The 13,559-nt window shown below is 44.7% G+C and overlaps 1 protein-coding gene across 4 annotated transcripts in view; it reads left to right on the top strand.

Annotated features, from left to right (window-relative positions):
* Positions 1 to 263: 263 nt before the first annotated feature.
* Positions 264 to 13,559, top strand: part of kri (uracil phosphoribosyltransferase krishah) — a 28,021-nt gene continuing 14,725 nt past the window's right edge. The window contains exon 1 of one of the 4 annotated variants that reach the window (XM_045729029.2): positions 264 to 412. The gene's annotated coding sequence lies outside the window, so the exon portion shown is untranslated. Of the gene's footprint in view, positions 457 to 572; positions 720 to 13,559 lie in introns of those variants that run through there. The other 3 variants (XM_069317378.1, XM_069317377.1, XM_045729028.2) reach the window with 3 other exon arrangements.

The following is a 13,559-nucleotide window of genomic DNA, read 5'->3' as shown; positions in this document are numbered from 1 at the left end:
TATTGACAAAAACGAGGCTTTGTTGCTTAAATAGTACGTTTTCTACTAGAGGTTAGTGACTTAGGTAGTGTAAGACCAATATAGAAATTGAGTCATATACCGGCCCAACAACAAAGTGGAAAATACCGTGTAAGATGATTAATTATTCCCTCCCATTATACCGCTTCTATAGTTTATTAGAAACTTTTAAATGTAACTGAAGTATATTACCATGATATAGATATATTTATATTAACACTTTGTGCTGCTGTAATGCCTGGAGAAAACTGACGTTTGGGATTTGTTGCCGCGGCGGAGGAGTGTGCACGCGCGGTCGCCACCAAAACACGAGAGCGAGCGGCGAGGACGGCATTCAGCACGTGGCCGGCCGTCTGGACGTGTCTCTGGGTGCTCTGCTTGCCTACCTCCGCAGGTGACTTAACTGAGTGTGGAGAACATTTGAGTTAATGGTGCGGGGTGTGTACTACTATGTAATCAAAATGTGGCAGTTGCACTTTGGCGGAAAATGTAAATAAATGTATTTTTAGGGTGAAGTGCGTGGTTTATTGCGTGAGAGAAGAGAGACCTTTGCAGCCCGACCTGCGCGCTACAGCGCCTGCGGTGACGTGCACCACCGCCGCCGCCCTGGCCTTCCTCACGGCTATTTCACACACAGTAGTCTTCTGGTTGTGTTTCGGGAGTGTAGGCCACAATAATGTGTTGTGTTGCGCCTCGCCTAGGTAATATGGACTGTGGTAGCTGGCCGTCTTTTGGAGCAGCTTGTCTGTTTTGATAATGGGATGTCTACTGTTGTTTTTTTAAATTCTATTCAATCTGTACGGTTAAGGATCTCGAAAACGGGTGACCTACTTCCTCCGTGTGTACCTGTAGCTAAGCAGGTCGCCTTACAGGTGGATTGGGTTTCTTCGTGCATGGGGTGGATGGGTGAACATTATAGTGTACAGGCATGTATATATATTGACGGCGCTCTGTGTACTTTGCCGGAAGATTACACCTGTAGTTCTATACTGCAGATGTTCCTAGCTTCCTTGCGCCCCGAGAATACTCTGAACTATTGTATATATATATATTATATATATAATTGTGGCATGGATAATCTTATGACCGCATCCTTGCAACAAGTATAGCGTTTGTTAGTGAAAATTCAATGTAATTTTCATCCTAAAGGAAAAAGTAAAAAAAAAAGTGCATTTGCACTGTTTCTTAAAGTACTGCATCAGTTGCAAGCACTAGAGCAGAGGCGGTAACGTTTATTGATTATCTGATGATGGTTCGCAGATCTTGGACTGCAATTGTTGTGCCTATGATTGCATTTTTTTTCGCCTAGTGTAGTAAAGTTAGCTGTTGCATATTAAGTTTTAATTTAAGCACGAAGCTTAGGATTTTTAAAATCATTTTAGTTTTGTTCGTGTTCACGGAGTGGGCATCGTTATCGGGAGGCTTAATGGTAACGCTAGTAAACTTCCCGATAAATTAAAATGTTATTAAAACCCGTGTTCGTTTGACCTGTTTAATATATTATACTTCCCCCAGTAATTAACGATAACAAGGTTTGTGAGGAATCTGTACCTTATCTAGTTATACAAGTTATTTGATTTAATAACTAAAAGTAGGCATGTACAGGCCTACTACTATAGAACTATATATATACTAGTAATGAATCTAGGCCCTTCATGCCAGTCCTTGCAGCCCTCGCCCATTTATTAGCTGCAGGTTACAATATGGCTGCAACTGGCTCAGGCGCTGGACAAAACGGTTTGCTTCATTAGTTACATTATTGATGAACTTAGTTTTAACAGTTAATGTTCTCTGGCACTAAAATTCATGCTCACTGTAAAGCAAATTTGTGATGGTTAAAATTAGTCTAATTACAGTACTGTCCTTACCATTGGATATGAGATAAGCCAGTAAAAAAAAATTGCCGAGAGTGCGAGCTTAGGCAGTATATTATCTTGATATTTTGCTTAATTGTGTAACTTGTCATACTGGAAAGTAACAAATATTACTAGTGCAACGTAGTAATTGGCACCGAATGCAACAAATGGGAGCAGAGTCACCTAGTGCTTGTGGGTATTTCTTTAACATTAAAAATGTAATATAGTATCAGAAATCTTGTTCAAATATTGTTTGACTACGGTAAATAGGGCATGCACGTGATAACCTTGCTGACACCGTCGCTCTCACCAGATGGGTGGGGCCCGGGGGTGCATAATGAGTAAACTAAAATATATAACATTGTTGATAAACGTAGTTAAGGTCGTTGGGGTTTAGTACTTGAACTGATTGTGGCATTGAAAGCCTCTCGCTCACAGGATGGGAAAGATGCCCACCCATATTCCACTATAATGGTAGAGCGAAGGACTCGCTTCTTGCAAAGTCTGCTTTAGATTCCCGAAGTTCAAAGTGATTGTATCCTAGTTCCTTGTCCTTCCCTTTAAAGTCATTTGTCGGGTTTGTTCTCTACGCGCAATAGAGAATTCCGGGTTCGAATCCCGGGCGGGACAAATGGTTGGGCACGTTTCCTTTCACCTAATGCCACTGTTCACCTAGCAGCAAGTAGGTACTCAGAAGATTACTCAGCTTGTGGGGTTGCATCCTGAGCGGGGTCAGTAAATCGACCCTGTGGGGGGGGGGGAACCTCGATAAAAGCCTAATGTGTATGAATACACTGACCTTGTCCCCCGACACAGTGAATTTGTGCCATATAATATACTTGTTTAGCGCTTCCTTTCTCGTGTTACGCTCACTTTGCTTCAGATATGTTCGTAATATATATTTCTTGCAATCGCGATTTACTTAAAATGAAGTCAATATTAAATACATGTACACATGAGTGCACAGTTTGGCAAGAGTGAAAGCCCAGATATTTATACCTACTCCCCCACTCAGAATGAGACGTTTCGTCACAATTGCACAAGAGGTAGAACCATGTGATGGAAGCAGCATTATATAAATGGCAACCCATCCTTCAAAAATTACAGTACCTAAGGCCCCTTTGGATGTAATGTAGACAATATGAACCGTTGTACCTAAAAATAAAACTCGATTTGTACTACTGTAATTCTGAAGGACGTAACACAAATGTCTTGCCTATAAACCTAACCTAGGTTAGGAATCCTAGGCCTAACCAAGAACATGTACTATACTAGGCCTTCTGTTGGACTTTGGAACAGTCTATATTTTGGATAGCAGCTGTAAGTACAGTACTGTCATTTTTGGCGGACAGGTTGGTAGATGAGTGAAAGATGGTAGTGATCCATCAGAACATATTCAAAAACGTTATACGTAAATGGTTGTACAGTAAATTAATAGTTTGCAAATAATGTAAGCACTTGGTTCATGTATACATGATTACATGACACGTACTCATTAATTATACACTACATAATAATGACAAAGCTAATGATGACCATTACTCGGGTTTAAATAAATGTATTTTGTTTTATAAAGTCAGTGGGTTGAGCCTTAATTTGTTTGGCAAGAGGGATCGTAATTTGGAAAGGGGGGGGTGATCTCCCATGGTGGAGGGGTGCAGAATATTAAAATAACTGTTTAATATGTTAGGCACATGCTTATAAATTATGGTATCCTTCCTGTAATGGTTTTGCTGTGCTGGTGTGAAGCGGTGTCTTAACCCCAATATACAGTACATACTAAATAAAGGTGGGTCGGTTAGCGTCCTTTGGCCGTAGGGAGGATCGTGTACTGCCTTGGGAGTGGTTGGATTCGGATCATGCCTTACAATACATTTTCTGGCCAAACTTCTATTCTATTTAATATAGATACGTTATTATATTAGTTGTAAGACTAAATTTTGTTTAAGTATATAAACATGCACATTAATTTTGCCATTTAATTAGATGTGTGGATGAGCATCTCCCCTATCCTCTCTCCCCTAACCATTAATGGAATGGGTAGTGACAACTCTGGTAGTATATATAAATGTATTACTTATACATAGTAGGCGAATTTGCTAAGATTGTGTACAATTTTGTATTTAATTTCTGAAAGTGAGATCCATAACAATAACTTCACCCTGGTTTATAGTAATGTACACTTCTAATAATGCTAAAGTATACACTAGCTCAGATTTACGTCTGCAGGAGATTCAAACTTAAGTTTTAAGCTTAGAGACAGCAGTAGTAACATTTGAGGGTACTACTGCATGGTATTGTAGGGTGTAAAAAATTTAGTAATCTAGACAAACCACTGAAGATGATGTAAATACTGATTGGTTGGGTAGCTGTAAAACTTGATGTATTTAGATGCCGGATGTAACATCCTGTTATACCATATGCTGTCCTCGTCATGTTTAGTATCTTGTCAGGATTAAAAAAAAAGTTAGATTTTCAGTTTAAAGATGATAGACTGAAAGCTATTAAACCCCTATCTTAGAGATGATTTGATTGAATGGCCCATTATAAAATTTATCACTCATTTTGAAGGGTGTTGCCTTTTCGATGAAGATTTATTATACTGTGTGTGTTTGTTGAGAGGATGAGTTGAAATTGAAATAAGTTTATTGAGGTAAAATACACACAAAGGGATGAGGTAGCTCAAGCTATTCTCACCCCATTCAGGATGAGTTGGTTTTATGCTTTAGTATGATCTAAATGGCTTATTTTGAGTGTTAAAACCTCGAAACATTCACAGACACTAGAGGAAGCAGATGTGCAGCATTTTCTACAAAAAATCCAATATGCCAAAGTTGAGCGTCTGACATTCGCACCATAGGTGGTATTATTCCCTGTAACAGTAACATCCATGCACATGGAGACAAATACAATGAGCATTGGATAACAAGTTAAATATGCTTGAAGCAACACCATTCGTGGTTTGAACACGCAATGCCGCATTGAAAGAATGTCATTTCCATACAATTATGACCCCCCCATGCAATTTCCGGTGTTGGGGGACCTCCACCCCCCCCCCCTTAATAGGCCGCCTGCTGACTGACCCAATACCAATCGCCTGTCGACCCCCCCCCCCCATCCCCCAATAGCCTGTCCACCAGCGCGCACTACCAACACTCCACTCACTTAAATTAACCAGCCCATCCACCTGCTTAGAAAGTACTTAGAGTAATGATGTGGACCATCATACATATAACATTACGTAATTATAAAGTAGAATTTGGTACTATTGAATTTAGACAAACAGGAAAAGTTAAAAAAAAAAAATTATATTTATGCTGGTAATAAAATCTATTTATCCTAGGCTTAATACATACCGAGGAGTGATATAGCACACATGTGCTATACTAGGCGTATGAATATTAAAATTTGGGTTTTTACTTTTTGCACAGACTATAAATTGAATAATACCAAATTTTATCTGATTGTCCATTACGTCAATATATGTACGATGTTACACATAGTACAGGGGCCTGACAGCTGAATGGACAGCTCTTCGGATTCGTAGTCCTGAGGTTCCGGGTTCGATCCCCGGTGGAGGCGGAAACAAATGGGCAGTTTTTCACCCTGATGCTCCCGTTCACCTAGCAGTAAAAAAGTATCTGGGAGTTAAACAGCTGCTACGGGCTGCTTCCTAGGGATGGGTAACAAAAAGGAGGCCTGGTCGAGGACCGGGCCGCGGGGACGCTAAGCCCCGAAATCATCTCAAGATATAGTAACAAAAAGTGCTATCTAACCAGGAGGATGAGTTGCACTCATCCACTGCCTCTCCCACCCTCCCACCACCATTTGCCTGCCCTCCGGTCGTCGTCCCCCCCCCCCCCCCTCTCCCAAACACTTCCAGAATCCAACCACTATCCTTCCCCACCATAATCACTCGCGGGCCCTCCCACCACCATAATCACTAGCGTGCGCCCCTCACCATAATCACTCGCGCCTGCCTCCTCCCCAACATGGCCCAAGCAATTGGGCCGGACGGTAGAACGACGATCTCGCGTCATGCAGGTCGGCGTTCAATCCCCAACCGTCCAAATGGTTGGGCATCATTCCTTCCCGGTCCCCCCGCCCCTCGTCCCATCCCAAATCCTTTTCTAATCCCTTAAAAGTGCTGTATAGTCGTAATGGCTTGGCGCTTCCCCCCTCCCCACCACTTTCGTGTATCTAGTGGTGGGGGGAGGGGCCACTCACCACTCACCCCCCCTCTCCCACCCATTTGGTTTGCACCTTGTATAGTGGTCATATGCAAGTGATAGTATGATAAAAAATTCGCTACTGATCCTGAACGCCTTGCAGGCTCTCATGTATACACCTTCCTACTGTACCTACTCTTAGATCAGCAAATAAAGCTTCGTTTGTAAATGTCAAAAGCTGGTGTTTATAGTTATTACTCAATTATTCGTGGTTATCAGTTCCCTAAACAGCGTCTACCGTTTGTTTTTTTAATACAGTGCTTAGTAATCTCATAATACTTTTGATAGCAATTTCCTTGACGTCATTAACACGCAAGCTTGGAGCGTGCGTGCATTGAATACATCCTGTATTGAGTGTTATGGAGTCATGAATAGTGTCTTGTATAACTTACAAAGTGAAAGCTGCCATGACGTGTATTTTAAGCTTACTGCGTACGTGACGTATTAGATTTATTAAGAGAAGCAATTCGTTCGAGTTAGTGACGTGGCATCGTGATGGGAAGGATGGTCATGGGGATATCACACACTGGCACCGAGTTTGTCAATTCAGTTAGAATTGTGCAACACTGCATTCCATTACATATGTGCTTGTTTGCCATACAGGCACATGTTCCTCTACAGTATAAATGTAACCTTTTTTCTGTATAGCATATTTGAAAGTTAAATTCGGTTTGTATTTTAAATAAAAATTAATTGTAGAATTATCTATTTAAGGTAGATACGTATTTGGTAATTACATAAAATGCACGAAACGAAGCTGGATCCTTCACTTTCGGGTATCTAGGGTAATTGTGGCACATATATAGTTTATGATCAATAAATGTCAAAGGTGCATGTGTGGTTTAGTGTGAATGAGAACTCTCCTACATTAATCTTAGTCCTATGTATAACATTTTTTACATGTTAAATGCTGTCTACTGATTTTGTAAATAGTATATGTATCCATAGTGTGGGTTTGCTACCTGATACTTCAAAGATGGGTAGATGGAACTCGTTAGCCTGGGAAGGCAGCTCGTCTAGGGGAAGGAAAAGACTGATTCTAAACCTCCGCTGCCTTGCGGCCATGCCCCTATTTTGGGAAAGGCTTCGAGAGTCAACCTCGAGGAAAAATCAGGAGTTGGATCCCCTAAGGCAGTTCGTTGTCGATTTCGACCTCGCTTTGGCAGCTCCTGCGACGGTGCTGGAACCATGTGTATTGGCATTTGCTTTTTCATGGGATAATTTCAGCAACGTAGAGAGGGGGGGGACCTGCTGCATGGGTATCAGCTTCTCCATATCGACCTACCCAGGCTTTGCGCCCTGGAGAGCAACCAGAGCGCAACTCCATAGTCTGCAGAGACTGAAGGATGCCTACTACTACTTCAAAGACGGAATTACTGGAGGTTCTGACCTCTGACCCGGTTCACGTAACATGAGTTTAAAGCTATCGCAGTGTTTGCTAATTTTCAATATAAACGTGATGTTGGGAAAGCTTATGTATTACACTGCAAATTTATCTTGTACTTTTGCCGTATATCGTAAGCGCTAATTGAAAGAGAAACTAACTCGTTCTGTGTCCCCCTTTCGTAAAAAAAAAAAAAAAAGTGGACTAGCCTAATTGTTAAAATCTAACATACCGAAGCAGATACTGTACTTGTTACTCTCTAACCGGTCAATTGTGTTTTTAATTTCCCTAAATCACCGCAATTTTGTTACGTCTGGGTCGATTGCGTAAATAATATAGTGCGTTCAGTAAGAGGACGATGTTAAAGCAGCACAGAGTAAAGTGGTCAAACCTCCCAATGTTAAGATAAATATGAAGCAAAAAGTTGCGAGTCGAGTTGGGAAATGTGGAGAAGCGGTGTGGGTGCGCCATGATAGGCTACTTCACTAGTAGAGGTCTGCTTTAGTCTGTTGGTTAAAGGTGACATTTCTGTTGCTCTTGATACACCAGTCTAGGCAGACTTGAGCAGTATGTGCAGTGGAATGATGCAAGCTTGATCAATGAGGCGCTTGGTATTCTGCGCACGGTGGGTCCTAGGGATGACTTGGCCTTGCTTGTCACTAGCCTGCCTTCCTTAATTGATGCCACTCAAATCTCATATTCTTACGTGCAGGCAGCCCTGACGAAGATGATTTATTACTGCCATGGTTAATGATCAAGTTTTAAAGATTAAAGGTGCTTGGAGCTATAGTTCGTGTGGGAAGGACTGGCCTAGTAATGTAGTTGCAGCATGTTCTGTTGTGCTGATTGTGTAAGGCTAAATTTTCTGACCTTTAGGTGTAGACGTGCCGCTTGGCTTGTAATATCTAATAATCATAATGGCGAATATGCAACTACGATGTAACTAACAATGTCAAAATGTTTAGTTACTCATTGATGGTAACTACACTTTAGGAACACAGATTTGACTTTGTCACGTAAAGTGTTTTGGTTTGTGTAACCTATATTCACCTAGTTGCGCTTGCGGGGGTTGAGCTCTGCTCTTTCGGCCCGCCTCTCGACCAACTGTTTCTAACTACTACTACTATTTTTTTCACATCACATGTGAAAAATGTTTAAAAACCTATAAACCTATGTAGCATTACTGCTTTTAATTGAGAGTATGCACATTTTCGGAGCTTGGGTTGCACTTGAGAAAGACGTTGTTTACTCGGTCTCTAATATTGCTTCTGAGAACTTAACGTAGCATGCTTACAATTATAACACTACATTATTAAACGCTGTCACTTCAGTTGGTGGCTAAAGTTTGACTAAAATTAATCTTATAGACAGCCCATGTACACCTTTGCTACTAGACCTAGACCACATATTTCCCTAAATTAAGAGCCAGCAGTGTCGTAACACATGTGACCTGCGCAGTTGACTCGCAACCGAAACGCCCGGGTTCGATTCCCTGGCAGGACAAGACGTTTGTGGCAAGTTTCCTTACACCTGATGTTGAACTGGCGGTAAATTAGTACCAAGAACTTAGTCAAATGTTGCTGGACGTATCCTGGGGAGGGTCAGACGTGGTGGCCTGGAGCACGCGTGTCTAACCTGGAGGAGGAGAGGTCTGGATATTTCAGGGGCGAGAGACCGACCGAGACCAAAGTATCCTTTCCGGTGGGTTGTTAGTTACATAAATTATGAATTTTATGCCAACAGATACTACCATGAACATTGCATACAATATGCATTTTCCTACATTGTGGATGATATCAGACTAGCTCAATGTGTATTATTTCACAAAAGTCTTGGCAATTAATTACAAGAAACTTTTAGCTGCTACAGCACACTGAAAAATTTAAAGGGTTAGCTCAAATCATCGCACATGTACGCTGAAATCATATGTAAAGTAGCAGGCTGGATGGCAGTGGATCCATCCAACAGGCTTAAAGGCATCATGTAGTTCCTGTGCATGCTACCAACAAATAAGAAATTATCAAAAGACGGCAGCAAGCTGGGATGTGCCAGAAATGTTTCGTGCAAATGGAGAAATCCTGAGTCGAGGGAGCCGGTCGGCCGAGCGGACAGCACACTGGGCTTGTGATCCTGTGGTCCCGGGTTCGATCCCGGGCGCCGGAGAGAAACGATGGGCAGAGTTTCTTTCACCCTATGCCCCTGTTACCTAGCAGTAAAATAGGTACCTGGGTGTTAGCTGTCACGGGCTGATTCCTGGGGGTGGAGGCCTGGTCGAGGACCGGGCCGCGGGGACACTGAAGCCCCGAAATTATCTCAAGATCTCAAGATAACTGATGAAGCCATGTATCCTTGATAGTTACAAATTAGTCCTCAACGATGATGCTGGTAACAAACACCGCAGTCTATTAATACCATACAGCCAGATAAACAGCTCACATTAAAGATCATGTGATTTGCCAAGATAATCTTTAAAGTACTTTACCATTAGGTAGATGTGACCGCCGACATGGAAAATCTCATTTTCTCCTCCTCCCCCCCCCCCCAAAGTTGATGGACAAGACATCTGAAGATTTGGTATGTACATTGTAGTTCATTGACTACGACAGCAGAGAGGTTGTGCCGGAACTAATTTAAAATTACAGACGGTGGCTCCAGTTATGTCGGGATACTTTTAATGATTCGCAGAGCTCTTTCTTAGAAGACACTGGCATCATCCTTGCATTCTAGCTTGGACCATCAAAACTGTCAGCTTCATCAAAGGGTCGGCCCCTAAACACGTACCTCTGTCGTAAACTGGATGGAAACGTGGATGCTAAACACGGTTCAATTGTTCCACACGCATATTCATTCGCTGACAATGGACAACATGCTAACTGTTTTGTGATGAACTGGTTAAGACCTTTCTCGTCAATTTTAATAAAGACGCGCTACTTACCAAGAAGAACATGTTAATTTAAGGCTCGTTTAGCATACTTCTAAGTTCTGAATTAGCTTATCACAATACTGCAGGTCCGTCAGCACATTATCCAATACATTAACTGCAAAATTTCATCTATGGAAGAGACTGATTACCTCGAAAAATGCGTCCCTGCTTACAAATGATTTAAGATCTGAATAAGAGATAACGAAACTCCAACTGCTAAATTGATAAGTAGTAGGTTACTTCAGACATAAATACCAATCAAATTACCATGGCTCTGACAAGGAATTCATTATAAGACGATGTAGTCTCCGTGGCGCAGTGCTAAAACATTCGCCCGACGCTTCACGAGCGCTTTGGCCTAGGTTCCCCCTCCCCTTCCGGCCCGTTGGCGTCGTGAGGGGGCTTGGTGGACAGCTGCCGGAGTGTGATGCTCCGTTGGGCAGTCCTCTGTCCTTATCTGGCCTTGCACTCCTGCTGCTGTCTTCTCCAATTGTGCCGGATCGCTTTTCCTTTTCCTTATGTTTCGTTTTTCTCCCCCCTCTTCTCCTATCTGCTTGTCGTTTCCTGCCGACCTTTTGCTTGTTTTGGATTCTTTCTTTGGACTTCTTCTATTTTGACGCCCGGGTGCTTGAGGAGGCATACTCTTGCACCCGTAGAACTGTAGTACCCGACGTCTCGAGCGAGGGGAACCTTTTATTGTCAATCCCCCTTTCGTCGCTGAACCCGATCTCGACGGACTGACGGTTCTTAAGGTGGCGTTTGTGGGGCGTATACTCACGACGCACCCCTAGGGGGCCCCGGCATGATCAGCGATAGCTTCCTGTTGGGTGTCCTGCCTCTAATTGTGGCTCCATGGTGGGTATGGGGGCACATTCGTGGATGAATTTGTCACTTTTCGTCTCTATGTCGTTGAATGTTTCCGTTGTACCCTCTCAGGCTCGTGGGGTGGGCGACCAAGCCCCCGAGTCGGCCTGTATTGGAAGACCAGGCTCTGTAGCTCCCGCTGCGTTGGGCCCCGACCTTGCTCCTCCTTTGACCGTCCTGACTTCTTCCCCCAGCTCCCCTCCCTCCTCTGAGGTTGGGTCGAGCCTCCAGCCCCCGGTGGTGACCACTTCGTCCCCTGGTGTGGCTAAGTCTTTCGTTGTGACTACTGCGCCTTTTGACCCCTCTCTCTCTAGGGGTTCTCAACGCCGTTCGCGCCCCAACCGCACTCGCTCGATTCCTTCCCGTGCTGATGCGTATCAGGCCTTGTTTGGTCCTGCTTCATGGGCCAAATACTTTGATCTCCTCCCTCTTGATTCTGCGCCTCCTGACGATTTCTCCCTCCATCGGCATCTTGTAGATTCCGTGGATGCGTGTGTTACTTTCAACCCCACTCGTCTCGGTACACGTGTCGTTGCTGCTCCTTCTCAGGATGCGGCTTCCCGCTTGGCTGCCTTATCTTGCCTTGGCGAGATCCCTGTTCGGGTCTCCAAGAACGTTCAGATGAATTCCAGTGTTGGCACTATTCTCCTCCCACCCCATGTTGCAACCGGTGTTCGGAATCTGCAGGATTGCCACGATGATATTCGGCATATCCTTGATGCCCAAGGCCATTCTGTCCTCCAGGTTGACTCGTTTACTCGTCCCCCTCGTGGTCGTCGCCGTCAACCCCTTCGCGTTGTGAAGATCACCTTTGATGGTAGGACCCTTCCATCCTCTGTCATTCTTGCTGGTGCTAGGTGCTCTGTCCAGGAGTATATTCCTTCTCCTCGACTTTGTAATAAGTGCTGGAGGTTTGGGCATGGTGCCCTCCGCTGCTCTGGGACTGTCTCTCTCTGTCCTTTGTGTGGGAGTGAAGGTCACTCTAAGTCGGAGTGCACTTCTCCCCAAGCTCGCTGCCTCAACTGCGGTGAGGCCCATCCTACGTTCTCCCGTGCCTGTGTCCATTACAAGCTTGAGGCGGCCGTCCTTAACCTGAAGCACCGGGAGCGTTTGTCTTTTCCTGAGGCGAGGCGCCAGGTTCGCCGGCTCCCGCCTTATACTAACATCTCTTATGCTCGCGTGTTGCGCTCTTCCTCTCCTCGTCCTTCCCCCCCTCCTCAGACTCTCAACCGTTTCTGGGCCTTGGACCCTGATACGCCCACTGCCCCCTCCTCTGTTCCTTTGAGTTCTTTCCCGAGGGGTCCCCCTCCTGGTCCTCTGTCTGGGGTTCCCCTTCTTTCGACCCGGTCTGTCATGTCTCCTGTGTCTTCTTCCTCGTCCCCCTCCGATCCTCCTTCCCATCCTCTTCCTCCATCTATCGGCTCTCCCCGCCGCCTGTCGGTGCAGGCGGATGTCCATCGCTCTCCTAACGGCCGTCGTGTGTGCTCTCGTTCGGCTTCTCCTGTTGAGACACTGGAATCCGTTGCCCGGTACGTAGTTGCTGGGACACCTGTCTCTTTAAGTCAGAAGCGTAAGCCTGGCTCCTCTCCTTCCTCTTCCCCGGCGGGTAAGAAGGCTTCGCTTTCTTCCTTAGCTCCTACTTCTGGCTCTGTTGCTCCTTCCCCTCCCGTTTCAGTGGTTGCGCCCCCTGTTCCTGCTATGGAGGTTTCTTTGGCCCCTGCTTCCCTTTCGGTTGCTGCTCTTGCTGGGGTGCGCTCCCCTCTTTCTACTCCCCCTCTTCCTACTGCTGTCCTTGACTGCTCCTCTCCGTTGTCTCCTCCTCTTCCTCCTCCTCCTCCGGACCCCGCCCGCCCACCTCTGATCTGTTCTCCCGTTTCCTTCCCTCCGTCTTTGCTCAGTTTACCCATGCCCCCTAACCCTGACTTTGCTGACCCTGATCCCGACCCTGATATTCTTTAACGTGCTCTGTTGCTCTTTCGCCTTTGTTTCTTCCTTGTTCTCTGTTTTTGTCCTTTCTCTTCCCGTCGTTGTCCATTCTTCAATGGAACGTTCGAGGTTATTACGCCAATTTCCTCGAACTCCAACTTCTGATTTCGCGGTTTTCGCCCCTTTGTGTCTGTCTCCAGGAGCCAATGCTTGGTGCTCGTCCTGGTCGTTTTCGTGGCTATTCCTTTCTCTCCCCCCCCCCAGCCATTGCTGGGGCTTCTAATTCTTCTGCTCTCTTGATTCGTGCAGATGTTCCCTTTGTTCCTTTACTTTTTCCTTCGCCTCTCCATTGTTCTGCT

The sequence above is a fragment of the Procambarus clarkii genome, chromosome 87 (genome assembly GCF_040958095.1).
Source record: "Procambarus clarkii isolate CNS0578487 chromosome 87, FALCON_Pclarkii_2.0, whole genome shotgun sequence".
Lineage (NCBI taxonomy): Eukaryota > Metazoa > Arthropoda > Malacostraca > Decapoda > Cambaridae > Procambarus > Procambarus clarkii.
Note: the sequence above shows the minus strand (reverse complement) of the source record. Positions and strands in the feature narration are given on the sequence as shown.